The sequence below is a fragment of the Rhagoletis zephyria genome, unplaced genomic scaffold (assembly GCF_001687245.7).
Source record: "Rhagoletis zephyria isolate East Lansing unplaced genomic scaffold, Rhagoletis_zephyria_1.1 Rzeph_scaffold_00249, whole genome shotgun sequence".
Lineage (NCBI taxonomy): Eukaryota > Metazoa > Arthropoda > Insecta > Diptera > Tephritidae > Rhagoletis > Rhagoletis zephyria.
This window is the reverse complement of record NW_016157333.1, coordinates 52,782-69,502: the sequence shown is the minus strand read 5'-3', so window position 1 is coordinate 69,502 and position 16,721 is coordinate 52,782. Positions and strand designations below refer to the sequence as shown.

Sequence of the window (16,721 nt, the reverse complement as noted above, 5' to 3'; positions counted from 1 at the left end):
TCATAAGAGAGTGCGCACTTTTTGGTGTTTGATTATAGCTACATATTTATATATATATGTATATTTTTTTTTAGGAGAAACGTGTCCCGTATCTGTTGATATTCCCTTTAGAGTATATCGCCGGCTAAGTGGAAGATCGCCCCATCTCGACTGCCAGTTCGAAAATGCGCTATGTCAATATAAATTCAATATATCGGCAACTGAGATAGTGCGTTTTTCCACCGTTTAGTTAAATAGGGCGTTTTTGAAGCGTTTACTGAGATAGAGCGATCTGCCACTCATCCGGTAAAAAAGTGCTATTAAGCTCCTATTTCCGCTCTTGTTCATTTTGTTTTAACATTTTACAAATTATTTTTACCTATTTCTCATTACCTAAATGAAATTAGTCTACACTATCATTATCAGTGACAACCGAAAAATATACAACATTTTTTCGAGCTTAATGCAACGATTGCAATGTTATGACGAATTGAATTACACTTTGCCAATTGAGGACTGGTTTTAGATAAGATATCAATTTTTATAATAAAGCGCATATATTGCAGTAGAAAATCACTAAAATTTCTGATTTCATATCAACAAATATTTGAATATTGTCAGCAAAAAAGTAAGTGCCCCTAGGCAGTGAAACTTACGTTACATATCAAGTTTGTGCCATAACAATATATCGCACACCGTATTCCAAACAGCCACAACTCAAAACTTGGAATTTATTAAATTATGCGCTAAAAATGTAAACAGAGCTTTTATTTTTTGTTATAACCCCAAGGTAAAGCCTCCCTTTCCTATATAATTATCATGTGCTATGAAATAGTTTTTTGAATTTTCTGGCAAACGTGTAATTTTGAGTTGTGCCCCTTTTGAAGATGGTGTGCGATATGTACCTATATGCGCATTTCATTGGCTCAAAATTAAATTTACCTTGGTCTTAATCCTTGTTTTTATCTTTTATATCTTTGCTTTTATCTTTTTCTTCTTCTGCATATTCACCCAGATGATGTGAGGTGCGATGACGTGATTTCAGGTTATGCGATGCAATGTTATGTGATTTCATGTGATGTAATGTGAAGTGATGTGATAGGAAGTTATGTCATGCCATATAATGTCATATCATATATCATCTGATATCATATGATGTGATGTAATGTCAAATCGTGTGGTCACATGTTACGTGCCGGTTATTATATCGATAACAGTATAGATAACTGTATCGACAAACACATCGATAACGATATAGTTAAATCGATATATCGATAACATCGAGCCCTAACCGCCAAAATATCGTAAGCGACATTTTTTTCGAAATTTTCTTTTTGATGCAGAAATATTCCTAGAGCATCTAGATGCATTTCTGCATCAAAAAGAAAATTTTGAAAAAATTGTCGCTTACGTTATTTTGGCGGTTAGGGCTCGACATGATCGATAAAAATATTCGTAACAGGGCCGATAAAAAGAATTGATAACAAAAGCGATAGAAAATATCGATTGAAAAATCTATAAAAAAAAGATCGGTAACAAAACAGACTATTATATCGATAACAAAATCGATTATTGTACCGATATAAATATCGATAAAACTATTGATAAATATGTTCATAAATATATCAACAATATCGATTATTTTTTACCGATAACAATATCCATAAAAATATAAACAATGAAAATCCTGATTTAGTCCCGAGAACTCCGAGATAATTCCCAGATTGAGTCTCTGTGTATCTATCTGTATGCTTTTCTTCATAATTACCTTTATATTAATCTTTCTTCCTCCATCTTAATCTTTCCTTTTATCGATTTCCTCATTTTTTTTCTTAATTTACCTTGATCTTCATGTTTGCCTTTGTCTTTGCGCATATTTGTTTTTGTTTTTATTCTTAATTTCACCTTTACCCCTTTCTTCATCTATATACATACGTAGCCGGGAACCCAACCCGTGGGGAAAGGACCGTTTTTTGTGGGCAATTTCAGTTTACGTGGGGAATCGAGGGATGAACTTTCTTTTGTGAGGAATTAGGTGTTACTTATTTTTTTCCTTCACTAAATTCATAATGGGTTAAAAAAGGTTAATAAGACATGCAACTGCAACTAAAGTACTGATTATGCAACCCTTTGTCGCATTTGCTGTCATATAACCAATAAACACCATTTATTTTTATATGGAAGATAACCGCAACACCTTCGGCAAAAAAATTCTAAAACACAAATTTTTAGCCACTTAAAACTTGCACTTTATTATATTAAAATTGAGTGCGCCACAAAGATTTCAAAAATCTTTCTAAAAAAATACAAAAAAATAACTCAAATTAAATAACACAAAATAAAAATAAAAATAAAAAATGTGAAAACTGGTCAAAATTTGGGTTGACTGAAATTTTTTGACCATTGTATGTATGTAAATACGTATTATATGTAAATTTTTTATTATTTATTTGTAAATATAAATACTTATTGTATGTACATTTTTTATTCTTTATTTGTTAACTAAATTTAAAAATGTTTGGTCTGGCTTATGAATACATACATACATAGATGAATTCCCTTTAAAAATAAAATAAACAGAAAGACAAGCAATACATCAAAAAACCTTTTTTTTTTTTTTTTTTTTTTGTAAATAAGGAGATATCCATGGGCGGGGAATTCTCAAAAATTAGTTGGCTACCCTGATACGTACTCTCCTTAGCTTTCATTCTTGTATTGGCTTTTATCTAAGTCTTATTCTTTAAACTTTTGTTAGCACGTTTCGACAGATTAATACCATGTGGTTACATTTAAGAAGCACTTGTTTCCGTCCCAACCATTTCCGTGTGCAATATCCGTTGAATTTGCCAATTTACTGCCAACCAACCAACCGCCGCTAAAGAAGTTTAAATTTAAAAAATAAAATAATTACCATTAAACGACTATCACATTAACAAAACCTAAAACCATAAATCAGAGAAGTATGTGAGGGCACCTATACCACAAAGCTACAAAACAAGTAATTTTTAAGCAAAAAACAAAACCGACTTCGAATCTCATAAAAAAATTTAGGAGTACCGTTAATTTTTTCATGATACAATGATCGTATCTAAACCAGAGTAGTGTGGGATCCCCTCTGAGACACCGGTTGACGTGGTCCAAAATTATGCGGTAACATACATCAAAAAAAAAACAAAATATTCCTCCTTTTTTGAAGTCGGTTAAAAAGGCTCAACGACTTCGGTTATGTGGCTAAAACTCTAAACATAAAAAATACAAAGCATCTGTCTCTTTTATATCTAAACCGCACTACATAGAAGAAAAAGTCTAAATGCGCAGCCTAGTTGGAAACTAGCACCTAACCATGGCGAGGTGGTTGGGCACGATTAAGATTTCGATTAAGACGACAATTACGTTTCCGACCAACATCAAAGCGGTCGCCCCTCGGCAGGCAATGGCAAACTTCCGTGTGCATTCAGCCACGAACATAACAGCTTCGGAGTCGGAGTCAAACTGTAGGCCGGATTCCGGAAATATTTCTATCTTATAGTTGTATTCAGCGGCTGTGAGAGTAGTATCTGACTACCATTTTATTAACAAAAAAAAAAAAAATTATCATTATTCTTTTATTACTATTATTTGATAATTTGTCGTTAATTTTAAAGCTGTATTTAGATTTTGCAAATCTTAAAAGTGGTTCAACCCATACCATTCTATTTTTTTTTTATAATTTCAAATTCATGGTTATCCACGTGTTATTTTCTTAGTTATTTTCTTAACTAATCATAAATTAGGACACGCGCAAACAAAACAATGGATAACTAAAAAGTAATTTAATTAGTTCACACTTAAAAGTCCCGACTAAAAATTAGCAAAAAGCGAAAGCGAAAAAGGCGCTAACTAAGCACAAAACAAAAGACTTTATATATGTATGTACATACATACATAGATCTGACAATGCACCAACAAGCGTTGAGCCACAAACAATTTATTGGGTAATGATATTATTTGAAAAGCAAATACATATATGTATATGTATACGTATTTGCATACTTTAAAGCAATTACACGGCTCACTTACACTTTTACGTTTGTACAAAAGTGCCGGCCGACGATACTTAGAAACACGCAACAAAAGTAATTGAAAAAGGCAACGAGCTAGCATTTTATATGCACATATCGTAATACTATATGGATTATTTACTAGCAAAAAAGTAGTAACAAAAGTGCCGTGTTTGCTATTCAAACTACTTAATCGTTGCATTAACAAAAAAACCCGCTCCAAGTGGGCGGCATAAAGTAAATGGGCAGTCAACTCAAACGAAGATTCAGTGTTATGGCACTAAGGTATGAAGGGAGGAAATTCTGTTGATAACAGTTTTTGTTTCTACACCTGCAGTGCCGCTTAGCTTTTTTAGCTAGAAAGCTTTGCTATTTTTTAGTGTACATATCTACATATGTAAGTGAGTATGTGTTTGAGTGGGTGCTGGGGACACATTCACTTTCATGGCCGCACAATTTCTAATAAGAAGAAATGTTGCGCGATTTTAGGCGCATTTTACAAGTGGGGAGAAATTCACAATACATATACATATGTACATACATACGTTAAAGGGTATGTACATCGAACGCTTGCATAATTAAAAGGGTTTATAAATTATACAAGGGGCCAACAGTAGGTGAAGAGGTCAATCAAAAGATACATACATTTGTACAAACCTACATGTGTATGGATGTATGTATGTAATTGACAGCATTATGTCAAGTGCTCATATGGTGTGAGACAGTTAAATGTGTAACAATGAATTATTGATTGGCGTAAATTCGACACGTGTCATTTGTGTTTCATGACACCGCTGCGTATGTGTAACCAACTGTTGACACATTGCGTCGGTTCGCACTTGCTTGACCCTAATGATGGCTCAGTTTGTCAGTTTTGGGTTGACATGTGATGCTCTAGATAACGTTTTATGTTGTTCATTATTCCTCGCTAGCTTTAAGCAATACGCCCTAATATTTTTGGATATATTTCTCCCTGACCATTTTTGAGATTGAACAAGAAAGGGTCATATATTATTTATTTATTGTTATTGTCCCGATAACGTTTTTCTTAAAAAAAAACATTATCGAAGTCGATGACAATTGATGTTGTTTAGAGATTGAGGGCCGTTTAAAATTTATTTGCTCTTTAAATGCAAATTTTGTTCTCAAAAAATTTGTTGGATGGGCAGATAAGTTTTATAAGCTACTTGAGAAAACGACCCATAGATTTTGAAATCAAAATCAAAACAAAAACAAAAAACAACGGTGAAAATACTGGTGTACCGCTTTTTCAAGGATACCAATAGCAAGACCGATTTTTAAGGATAAAATATTTAAAATTCAAAGCTGATTTGATACAATTTTTGCAGAAAAGAACCGGTGATTTTTCGGTGTTTTTTTTTCGAGAATTTTTGTGGTATTTTTTCGGGATTGTAAACAAATTTTTAAAGAATTTCTAAAATTCACCATATTTTATTTTTCGGAATCTTTTTTGGGAATTGGATAGGATTCTGTTAGGGCTTTTCGGAACTCTCTGAGTTTTACATTAGACGATCTTTCGGTATTCTTCTGGACCTTTCGTTTTTTGCAGATTTTAGCCATTCATAATATACTTTATGATTTATGGGATTTTCGAAGCTTTTCGCGATTTCGGCATTTATTTTTACTTTTAGAAATTTGCTCATAATTTTTCGAGGCCATTTACGTACATAGGTATTTTCCAGAGTTTTTGGGATTCATAACGATTTTATGTAATGCTTTATGCTGATTTTTTCGAAATTTTTTGAAACTTTTTAAGGTTTTTTCGGGACCGTTCGGAATTTTTTGGGTTTGTTCCCAGTTTTTTTAATCTGACAAAATAATAGAACACTTTGTGGCCCTTTGCGTTTTCCTCGGTATGTGGGACCATTTGGCAATTTCGGTTCTATTAAGTTTTTAGCCATTTATAATACAATAAACACTTTATAATTTTTCGGGTTTTCTTGGCACTGTTCGAGATATTCTCCAGCATTTCTTAGAGATCGCCTAGGGCTTTTTCAGAGTCTTTGCGTGATTCATCACATTTTAGTTTTGTACATCTTTTTTGGAAATTTTAGATAGGTTCTGGTACATTTTCTGTACTTCTCGGAACTCTGTGTGCCTTATTTTTCCAGTTTTCGAGATTTATCGAGACTTTTTGATATTTTTAAAAAGACCTTCGGGCGTTCCTATTTTTAGTTTTTAATATACGGATATACTTTGCAATTTTTCAGGTTTTCAACACATTTTTAGCTGTCCTCTGTATTTGTTTCGCGACCTTTTAGGATTTTTTTCGAAACCGTCCCGAATTATTTCTAGACTTTACGGGATTCGTCGTGTTTTATTTTTCGTATTTTTTCGGAATTTTTTCTGGCATTTCGGCATTGTTTCAGGACATTTTGGAACTATGCGTGCTTTATTTTTCGAGACATATCGACAACCTTTTTTACGTTTTGAGATTGTTTCGAGACCGTTTGTTATTTTCGCAAGCTTTCAGGTTCAAAAGAATATCAACTTTTTTATGAATACCTTAAATATAAACAGCTCAAAAATTATCTGCGAAAATTTTGAGTTAAAAATTTTAAATAAAATAATAACAGTACTAATAATAACAGTACTCAAAATAATACCCACTAAAAAGTTTAGCTTTATCGGAGATCGCCACATCTGTCTTTCCGACTTCTTCCGTAGTTCAGCGAAACGTGTACTCGCTTGCGTGTGTTTGACAGCTGAGTTCAATATACGCAAAAGATTACTTCTATTCCTTTGCTTTAGATGTCGAACGCACACATACGAATGAATACGCGTGCTATAAAAGGGGGTGATGATTCCGAGAAAATTATTCTTAAACGATGAAAGTGATAAATGAAAACTCGCAGAAGAAATTCCTGACTTTTTTGCAATTTTTTGGGGTTACTTTTTGCACAATAGGGATATTCATCTAACGTCACAAACATCCGACAAACGTGATAAAATTATAAACTTGTATAGAGTTTATAATTTTATCACGGTTATCGGCAGTTTATCACGTTTATCGGCAGTTTACCACGTTATATGAATGCCCGCAATATAAAAATCTGAAATATTTTAAAGTAATAAAATATATAAGTACTTGAATGATAAATTATTTGTTTGTGCGTTTGCTTATTTTCCGTCGATAAAAATTCGCTGAATTTGCGCTTGAATCTATACAAACGTATCAATGTGCAAAGCAATGTATATGTTTATGTACATATTTATCTACGCATATGTATAAACAGATTTACAAATGCACACACTTTTATTTGTATGCATATTCATATTATTGCAAGTATTTTTATGCAGTGGCACAAAAAATTTCCATACACATTTTGTGGCTATACATATGTATGTATGTATATCGCTCTTTTGCTATAAAGGTATAAATTGCTGAAATATGGTCAAGGCAGTGCCGCGATATTAAATAAACAATAATTTTCAATGATTGTGACTAAGCTTAAATGTCATTCCAAGAATTTGGCAAGTGTTTAGCGTAAGTGCATGCATACTTCGACATGTAGTATGTACATTAAGGTGGTCCAAAAATGCATGTGAAAAAGTAAAGTCCGAATTTTTATGCTCTCACCCCTTAGGATTGTTCTATACCGAAAAAATGTATACCCTTATTTTTTTATTTTGAAATCAAAAAATATTTCCAGGTCGCTCAAAGCGCCCAAAGTTTCCCATGTATTTTATATAGGAAAAAAAACAACTTTTCGTAGAAATGGTATAGAATAGTTAAAAATCAATATTTTTGTACCAGAAAACTCTGCTTGTCTGCAGAAGATTCCCAATAATAATACCCAATTGTTTATTTAACCATTTTTTCATCGCAACTATAATTTATACGCACGCCAAAAACCCACAAAAACCTAAACCGAAAAATGCTATGAGGGGACCAATAAAAAACCGTTAGTGTTACAAAATGGTTAAATAAACAATTGGGTATTATTATTGAAAGTATCCTGAAGCGCTCTGGTTCGCTTCCCATCGAAAAACATTGATTTTCAAGAATTCTATACCATTTCTAGGAAAATATTTATTTTTCCCGTATAAAAATACATGGAAAGATTTGAACGCTTGGAGCGACCTCATGCCATGCTCACTTTCTGAGACCCAGCTACCGGCATTTATTTCGACGCACTTAATCCAAGTCTGAGGTCCGTTTAACTCGTCCAACTCCTAAATTTCGAGTTAATTGCAAAAATTTTGAAGAAGGGCAAAAAATTCGCAACGTTCGCATTTTAATCAAAATTTTGAGGGTGTACGAGACAAACGGACCTCAGATTCGGATTCGCGGGTCGAAATACATGTCGGCAGGTGCTTCTGGTTAAAAGCATACACCACTTTCTTTTTGTGTGCCGGTGTAATCTTTCCTGTTACTCTAAACATAAATTTTGGAAAAAAGCTTCACTGTTGCATAATTTTAAGACCGCCACATATTAATAAGTTTTGAATATTTATTTTCATATTATTTAATTTCAATTGTGTTCTTATAAAAATATAATTCATTCTATAACAAAATTTATAAAAATTTTACACTTTGTTTTGGAATTTTTTGAAAAGTTTTGCGTATGCAGTTTTATATCTCATGTAAGTTTAGTATAATAAAGTGCAAGTTTGATATGGCTACAAAAAACCATTGATTTTTAGATTTTTTTTTTTTGTTACCGGCGTTGTTCATTTTCTTACATAAAAAAAAAATCGAACGTACTTTACATACATGAAAGAAATTGAGTGACACCTTAAAAAAAAAAAATAGCCAAAAATCAACGGTATTTTAAAATTAAATAATGTGAAAATAAATAACCTGTTAATATATGGCGGTCTTAAAATTATGCAACTGAGTGTAGTTACTGAAAATCGAAGTTTTCGCATGTTTGTAAATTGCCGTTATATGGAAAGTAGGCGTGGTTGTGATGTGGTTTGGTTCATTTTCGATATCACCCATCCTTGGCGTAAGAGAAGCAGGTCTATCACATTTCACAACACTTTTGTATATAAGTTATCTATGTACATATATTAGGATGGTCCTTAAATGTAGGAAGCGAATTTTTACAACAGATTTCCTTAGCCTCAACCCCTAAGTCCATGCTACTATAGCCGAAGATATCACATGAAGACGTCTTTACCGACTCCAATCGGAACCAAAATTTATATGGGATATCTGTGACCGTGGTATTACCAATTTAGGGAGTGAGACTGAAAAAAATTTTCTTTTGATTTTTTAAGGACCACCCTAATTTGCATATGTATATGTCTATGTCCATCTGAGTTCTTACAGGCTGTTACAAATAACTGTTATGCAATAGTTTCTTCATTAGTTGGTTTCAAACCGGTGTTTAAATCAGGAGACGAAAATAACCGTTGAATACCAAGGTTTATATTTTTAGATCATTGAAAAATCGTTATTTTTTATTCTTATTTTTTTCGATCAAGAATAATCGTTGAAAACTGGATTTTTACTTTTTGGTCAAATGTAATCGTTTTTTGTGGTTTTTATTTTTTTTTCGATCAAAAATAGTAGTTATTTTGGAAGTATACTTTTTCGATCATTTTTAACCCTTGTATTAGATACTGCACTTTTATGATGTTATTTAAGTTGTGCCTCTTGCCATCGACTTTTGTTTCTCTCCACATGTGTTAGACCGAAAGTCGGCTGAATCTAAATTAAATAATTTTTTATTACATCCATACGTTTGCACTAAAAATTCTTTAACTATTAGCTTAGTTCATTATTTACTTTTGCTTATGTGTGATTATGATAAGACATACTCGCACCCCTTCAACTGACCTATCACAGCACGTCTTGTACAATTCTTTATTGTGCTAGCAATTAAGTCAGCAATTTGTTATTTGATATGCAGTAAATAATTATCTAGCATTTCAGACTCGCTTTGTTAATGTTAACAATACTCATATTTCAGCATTTATTTGCTGAAGTTAAATAAAGGTGCGACACATATGTATGTATGTATGTACATACAATAATTATTTTATCGTCACAGGGAATACATATCGAGCCCTAACCGCCAAAAAGACGTAAGCGAAATTTTTTCAAAATTCGGTTTCTGATGCAGAAATACATCTAGAGACGCTCTAACATTTCTGCATCAAAAATAAAATTAAAAAAAAAAAACAAATGTCGCTTACGCCTTTTGGGCGGTACGGGCTCGATATGTATGTATATAGATCTACATATGCAGACAATTTGTACATATTTACTTACATATATTATTTACAGTCAAGAATTCAAGCCGTTGTTTACTGATTTTTTAATCTTTCGTTTCTGTTTTCTTTTTCTTCATGGCTACATTTTCTGAAGCAGGCTTATAGGAGATATTAGAGGGTTTTTAATACATATTGGATTTTTTTATTTCTTTAAATATCGTTCATAAAATATGTACCGTAACTCAAAGAGGTGACCACCTGTTGATTTTTTTTATTTTAACAATTTTCTCAAGTCGAATTTTTTTGGTTTTTTTTTATCTAAAAATACTGTCCAAGTTTTAACCAACACCATATAACTTAAAGTTTCAATCTTTATATAAAATTTAGGAAGATTTTACAAATTTTTATCCGGATTTTAAAGTTTTTAGTCTGAATTTTTAGAAGATTTTTGGCTATTCTAGACTATACAATTTTAGTCCAATGAAGTGCAAGTTTCCACCGGCTAAAAAATCGCGTTGATTTTTAGTATTTTTTTTTTTTTGCTGACGGATTTTTACACTTTTTTCCATATAAGCCATGAAATAAAATGCGGAAGACCGTTCGCAAGAGAATCCCAAAAAAGCAACACCAGTTTTCATAAATTTTACTTGTTATACATAAAGAACTGCAACAGCAGTCACCAAAAAAAAAAAATTCAAAATCAACGCGATTTTTTAACCGGCTGAAACTTTTTACTGCAGTTTTTGCCAAAGTTGGGACAATATTTTTATAGAAAAATTATAAACAAAAAATCTAGCTTGAAAAGCATTGTAAATGTTTAAAAAAAAAGCTACACGGGAACACTTGCTTGAGTCACTGTATGTACGTACATTGAAAAGGTTTTAATATAATTACCGCAGTTTTTTTTGGAATTGCTCCAAATACTACATAAGTGCACTGATAAGATATTAAAATGGTTTAAAATTTTAAATAATAAGTATATCTACAATAGAAGGTTCGCCCTTTCAGGGTTGCAGACATTTTGTCGCCTTCTATGAGCTACATATGTGGAGCAGATAAAGTTTAAAGGTGTGACGAAATTGTCAGATGATTTTTTTTTTTTCAAAAGAAAGAAAAAGCACACATATGAGACCAAATATTATATACCGCAATGTCTATATTAATTTTTACTGATGAACAGACGTGGTGATCTCCGAAATAGCAGCTATAACTTCTACCGCTTAGACTTTATTGCTTTTTCCATTTTTCTCTAAAACGAAAATCGTGGCATAAAGCTCAATAACACTGTTGAAAGATAGGACATTGATCACTTAAACAGAGCTCACATCAGATAGTTTTTTTTTCACACGGCTCTTATTAGTCTCAAGCTTGCCCATTCCTGGCCTATTAAAATAAAACTCATTATTTTTGGATGTTGCTTGCGCCAGAAATTTATAGAAAAATATGTAACTAAATCTTAGGTTTTTGCTAATCAATAGATTTGTTAGAAATCCCACGCTTATATGGGCTTAGGCAAGGGCGATGCAGATCTTTGACAACAATTATGTATGTATGTATTTGTGATATATTGATGCCAGACAATTATTATTATTTATTATTTATTCAATGCATTAGGATAATAAAATTAACCTAAACAAAATAAGATTAAGCTCTAGCAACGAGGCTGAGTAGCTGGATTCTTTCGGTCTTTTCTATAAGTATGTCCTTTATTAGAGCTATAGTTTTGTCAGTATGGTTGACAGCATGCGGTGAGGCCAATGAGTCGATACAGATCATGTATTTCTGTCTGTTAACTTTAGCTATTTGGCAAGCATTCAAGATTGCGGTTGCTTCACCGGCGAACACAGAGGCATGCCGGGGAAGTTGGGCCAACGCGATTACCGAATTTTTGTCTACGACGCTGAAACCAATAACATCATTACCCTTGGATGCATCGGTGTAAAAAGTTATCCAGTTTTCGTGTGCACCACAATTGTTTTGAAATTCTTGTTTATAGACGATAGCAGAAGTATTGCCAGACAATTGGGACCACAGGTCAGGGCAAACTTACTCCTGAAGCGATACTCAGTTCAACAACGCGTAAATGTTATTTAAACGTGCGGATTTTTCTTTCTAAAAAAAACTTCATGGGCGCATTTTTTTTTGTCGGAACCAGGCAAAACACAACGCGTGCAGATGAATGGATACGTCAACAAGCCAAACTGCACCCACTGCAAGAAACAACTATGGACCTACAACGAGTCAGTATTTGTCATAATTTTTGGGCTGGCGGAGTCATCGGACCGTACTTCGAAAATGATGCTGTTACGCTGAAATGACGTTATGGTTATCTAACAACAAACTTTATATGGCCAACTTTTCACTCAGCGCATGAAGCAATGACACTATTTCGAACATCTGCATCCTTATTGAATAACGCTTTGGTAGGTTAGGTCAGAAGGGCGTGTCTGGAATATTCCATACCTTCGCTAGGAGACATAATTGTCCATTGTGAGTGCCCTATTTAAGCGAGTGTCAGGAAGAGATACGTAACCACGATCGAGAGCGTAGCTTCAAAGATATTATTCTACTGAACCAAATACTATCCGAAAAGAAGCAGGGGAAATGCAACAGTTCCACCTCCGCTATCGCGCACAGACTGTTGGAGAAGCGTTGAGGCGCTTCGTCTGTAGACCTAGACATCGACACAGAAAGTGGTCAATTGACTCTTCCTTATCCTCATTACAGCAGCTCGCCACCATGGAAGCTTTGTATTATTTTGCTTTTTTTAAATTTAAAGTTTATTTACATATAAAAAATAGAGAATTATTTGAAAGTACTTACAACACAAGCCTTAATAGACTTCCAAAAGTTCCTCGCAAAGTCTTCAATCTTGCCGCTTTTTCTTGAAATCCTTGCACGTTTACAGTTATCCGCTTGACACCAGCAAACGAATTTGTTGTATGCAATTATTGGGTGCAATTATAGTACTATTTTATTTTTTATTTTTTTTTCACACAAAACACTCAAACTAAATAACGCATAAAGCGTTTGATTATTCCTATATTAATTTTTTTTTGTCGTTTGGTTTTTCGTCTCGCCCTTAAAAAGTCCTGCACACAGTTTTCATGCACGCTTCAACTCTTCTTCACTATCCCACGCGCAGAATAACACGCCTTTGTTGCTGATATTGGCAAAATACGCACGCAGCTTATACCGGTCGAACAATAAATCGATTGCCGGCCAAAGAATTTAGCACTTAGTGAAACAAACATCGACGCTTAACAGTCACATTGCTAAATGTGTGTGTACGCGCACGACAAAACTCGAGTTAACCGTTACACTACGAAAAATTGTTTAGACATAGATTGCGAGCGTATCCTTTAGCTTACGATATGTGTAGTAAGAGATAAGTGTATTTTATCGACTTATCGATAGCGGTAGTAAGCGGTAGAAAAGAAAGTCTACTTCAAAATTTTTCGGTTAACTTAGTAGCTCTTTCGTAAAGCGTTTTAATGCCTCAAACTTTCTTAAGTAGCGCTTGTTTTCTTCTTTTTTGAGTACGGTATTTATCGGCTTTCACTTGTGCACTATCGTTATCACATACTCTTCACATCTGCAAATCTGTCAGCAATCTGAGCCATAACGCGTAAGAATTGAACTCAGTGGCAGTATCTTTGCTATCTGCTTAAAGCCCTCGGCGTCTTTTTCTTTCACTCCCGTTTTTTGTTCACTTTCTTGCACTCGTACATCAGCACACTGTTTACTTGAGCTTAATTTTTTTCTTCACTTTGTATTGGCGATTCTGTTGATCTATGGCAAAATCATATCGCGATCTCTGCACATTTTCGCTGCTCAAATTGTTGTCGTTCGTACCGAATAAACGGAAAACTTTTAGCGAATACGTTGTGGCAAAAGTTACAGAGCCAGTTGAGAAGAAGTCACCACAGCCCTGTGTGTAACCTCTAAAAGAATCTAGCCACCAAATAAGAGTGCGACTACAGCTGCTGCTGCTGCTACTGGCGATTGAAAGTAGGATCGCCAGAAAATTACTGCGTTAACACGGAAGTAGTGCGAGCCAGATTGTCTTTATGATAATCGCTCAATTAAACAATCGATAGCTAATCACTTCGCATTCAAATCCTTACACTGGATTTATTTTAGGCGTTTTCCGCTATTAATCCACTTTCCGCTACCAAATTCTTTGCGGTTGTTGCCGGCTAAATGCTTTAAACCAAAATGTCTAGCTTGAGGCTAACGATGTGGCGTTTTATTGATTGAACGGCGGACAAACTTACACTGAGGGGCGGTGACACAATCGAAAAGGCTGTCGGCTTGCCAAACGGCTGCTAGTCGGATTATCCGGTAATACAATTCGACAAATGCAATACAAAACCGCTGCTGGCGATCACAAACGCAGCTGGCGAATTTCCACAGAAATATTGCAAACCTAACGCCGCCCGCAATGTTTTGTTTCTTTAACTGCACTACTAAATATGTAGTAAGCTTTTAGGCTTTCAGGCGTTGTGCCTACTAATTGGCTTGCTGCTGTAAGTATTCTTTTTTCTTCCTCTCTCTCTCTATCTCTCTTTCTTTAGCTCAGCGCGAACGCACGCGTGCCTTTTATGGCACTCTCCTCTCACACAATCTCCTTGTTGGCCTTCCTGCTTTGACTTGCTTCCCCACGCCCTTGCTTGCGTGCTCTCTCTCTCTCTCTCTCGTCTCCTCTCTGAACGGGCGCTTGACACGCACACGCACTTTTGGCACCTGGCGTACTAGTCTACGTAGTTTATGTCGCTGTGTGTGTGTGTGTAAGTGGGGATGTATTAGTGTTTGTATTTGTATATATGTTGCTCGTAATGTATTTGTTGTTGGTGTTCTTTTCGTGTTGCACTCGTTTCGCGCTCGCTGACGCGACTCGGCTAGACTCGTCTCTGCTTAGCTGGCTTGGCGGCGGTACACAATCTACGGCTGTTTGAGGAAATGTGTCGACACCAGCCGATATCTTAGCATGGGGGGTTTGTTGTGTGCGGTGTGGGTGTGTGTGTGTGTGGGTGACTCCTCTTTGGTGGCGTGTATTTACGCTACTTTACAACAGTTATTTTTACACATAGTAAATGTTTAAATTTTGGCTTTTACACACACAACTCGACGCCTGTAGAGAATCGTTAATTGACGATAAGAAGAGGTTGCCTCAGTTGACGAAAGTTTTTAGGTGCCCGCTTGTGGCACTTTTGAAGTTATTTTTTGCGACTTTTCTATTTTATTCGATTTTCGCGTCGATAAGATTTTTATTTGAGAATTTTTAAGTAGTTTTTTGATGAGTTTTTAAGCGCAGATACTTCTACTTGCGGTGTACTCAGAAAATAAGGAATTCTGTAAAATATAAGAAAAAAAAACATATTTAAAAAGTTATTAGAGAAATCATAAAAAAATATAAATAAACCCGATTCAGTGAGAATTGGAAAGGTTAAAATATATTATAAGTGCATAGCCTTAATCCTCTGCGACTACTGTGCCCCACTGAATGCATGCACTCAGCAGATTTTCTTTGTTAATTAATATATACTGCGAATATGAATAATTTTTCAATTAAAACACATAGTCTATCAGCCAAAAAGCAGTAAAATTTTATTCTACTCCTTGTAGTTTTGGTAGCAACGGTCAAATATTGACACCCAGTTTCCGAGAACTGCGCACCAATGTTTGACGGATAAATATTGTTACGAATTTCTCAGAAACCGAGTGGTCACCTAAAATAATTTTGATAGTTCTAAAAAGCACATAAATAGCACCAAATTCTTGCATAGTATTAACCAGTGTTTGACGAAACTCAGCTAGCGCCACTTCATGTCAGCTGACCTAAACCAAATTTTTGCCAAATTTTTCGGAAACCGAGTGAGCACCTAAATTTATTTTTGTGGCCCTAAATAATTTTGTTGTCAGAATTTGAAAACGTGGGTCAGCTAGCGTAACGGACGTCCACATTCCCCTCTGATTCGCTAATACTACCTCCACTTTTATGGCCAAATCGACTGTGCAAAATATGGCAACACTGACATATTTTCATTTGTATTCTTAGAATTCTTGCAAAGAATAAACCGATACCAGCCAATTGTTTGTAAAGCGTATCGAAGTACAAAAAATACTCAGTACATACTTGCTGTAGAGGTACACGATTGCATACTTTTGAGTACTGGTATCAGAACATCAGTAGACATGATTGTCGTATTTCCAAGAGTGATCCTCAATGGTTCTCCCACCTGATCTTTACGTGGTAAGCTTATTTATTGACTATTACCTTTTATAGCCAGATGGTCAACCTTTCAGTTTCCTTCAATACCAACTAGTAAGACTAATTAGAAAATATTGCGAAGCAACCGAAAAAGAGGCCATTTTTTAAGCCGTTTTGATCCAAGCTTTAGACCTAAATGCTGCTTGCCTTTCGGAGCAAATAGATATTGTGCTCCCTTATCGACGTCACATACCTGAACAGCACATCCGACTGCTTTTTAATGGAAGTCGCTTCTGCCTGAA

At 34.6% G+C, this 16,721-nt stretch overlaps 1 protein-coding gene across 4 annotated transcripts in view; it reads right to left on the bottom strand.

Moving 5' to 3' along the window:
- LOC108358398 (protein FAM13A) overlaps positions 1-16,721 on the bottom strand; it is a 120,283-nt gene that overhangs the window by 67,389 nt on the left and 36,173 nt on the right. For all 4 annotated transcript variants that reach the window (XM_017609708.1, XM_017609710.1, XM_017609712.1 and 1 more), the window contains one exon: positions 13,029-15,560. The gene's annotated coding sequence lies outside the window, so the exon portion shown is untranslated. The remainder of the gene's footprint in view (positions 1-13,028; positions 15,561-16,721) is intronic.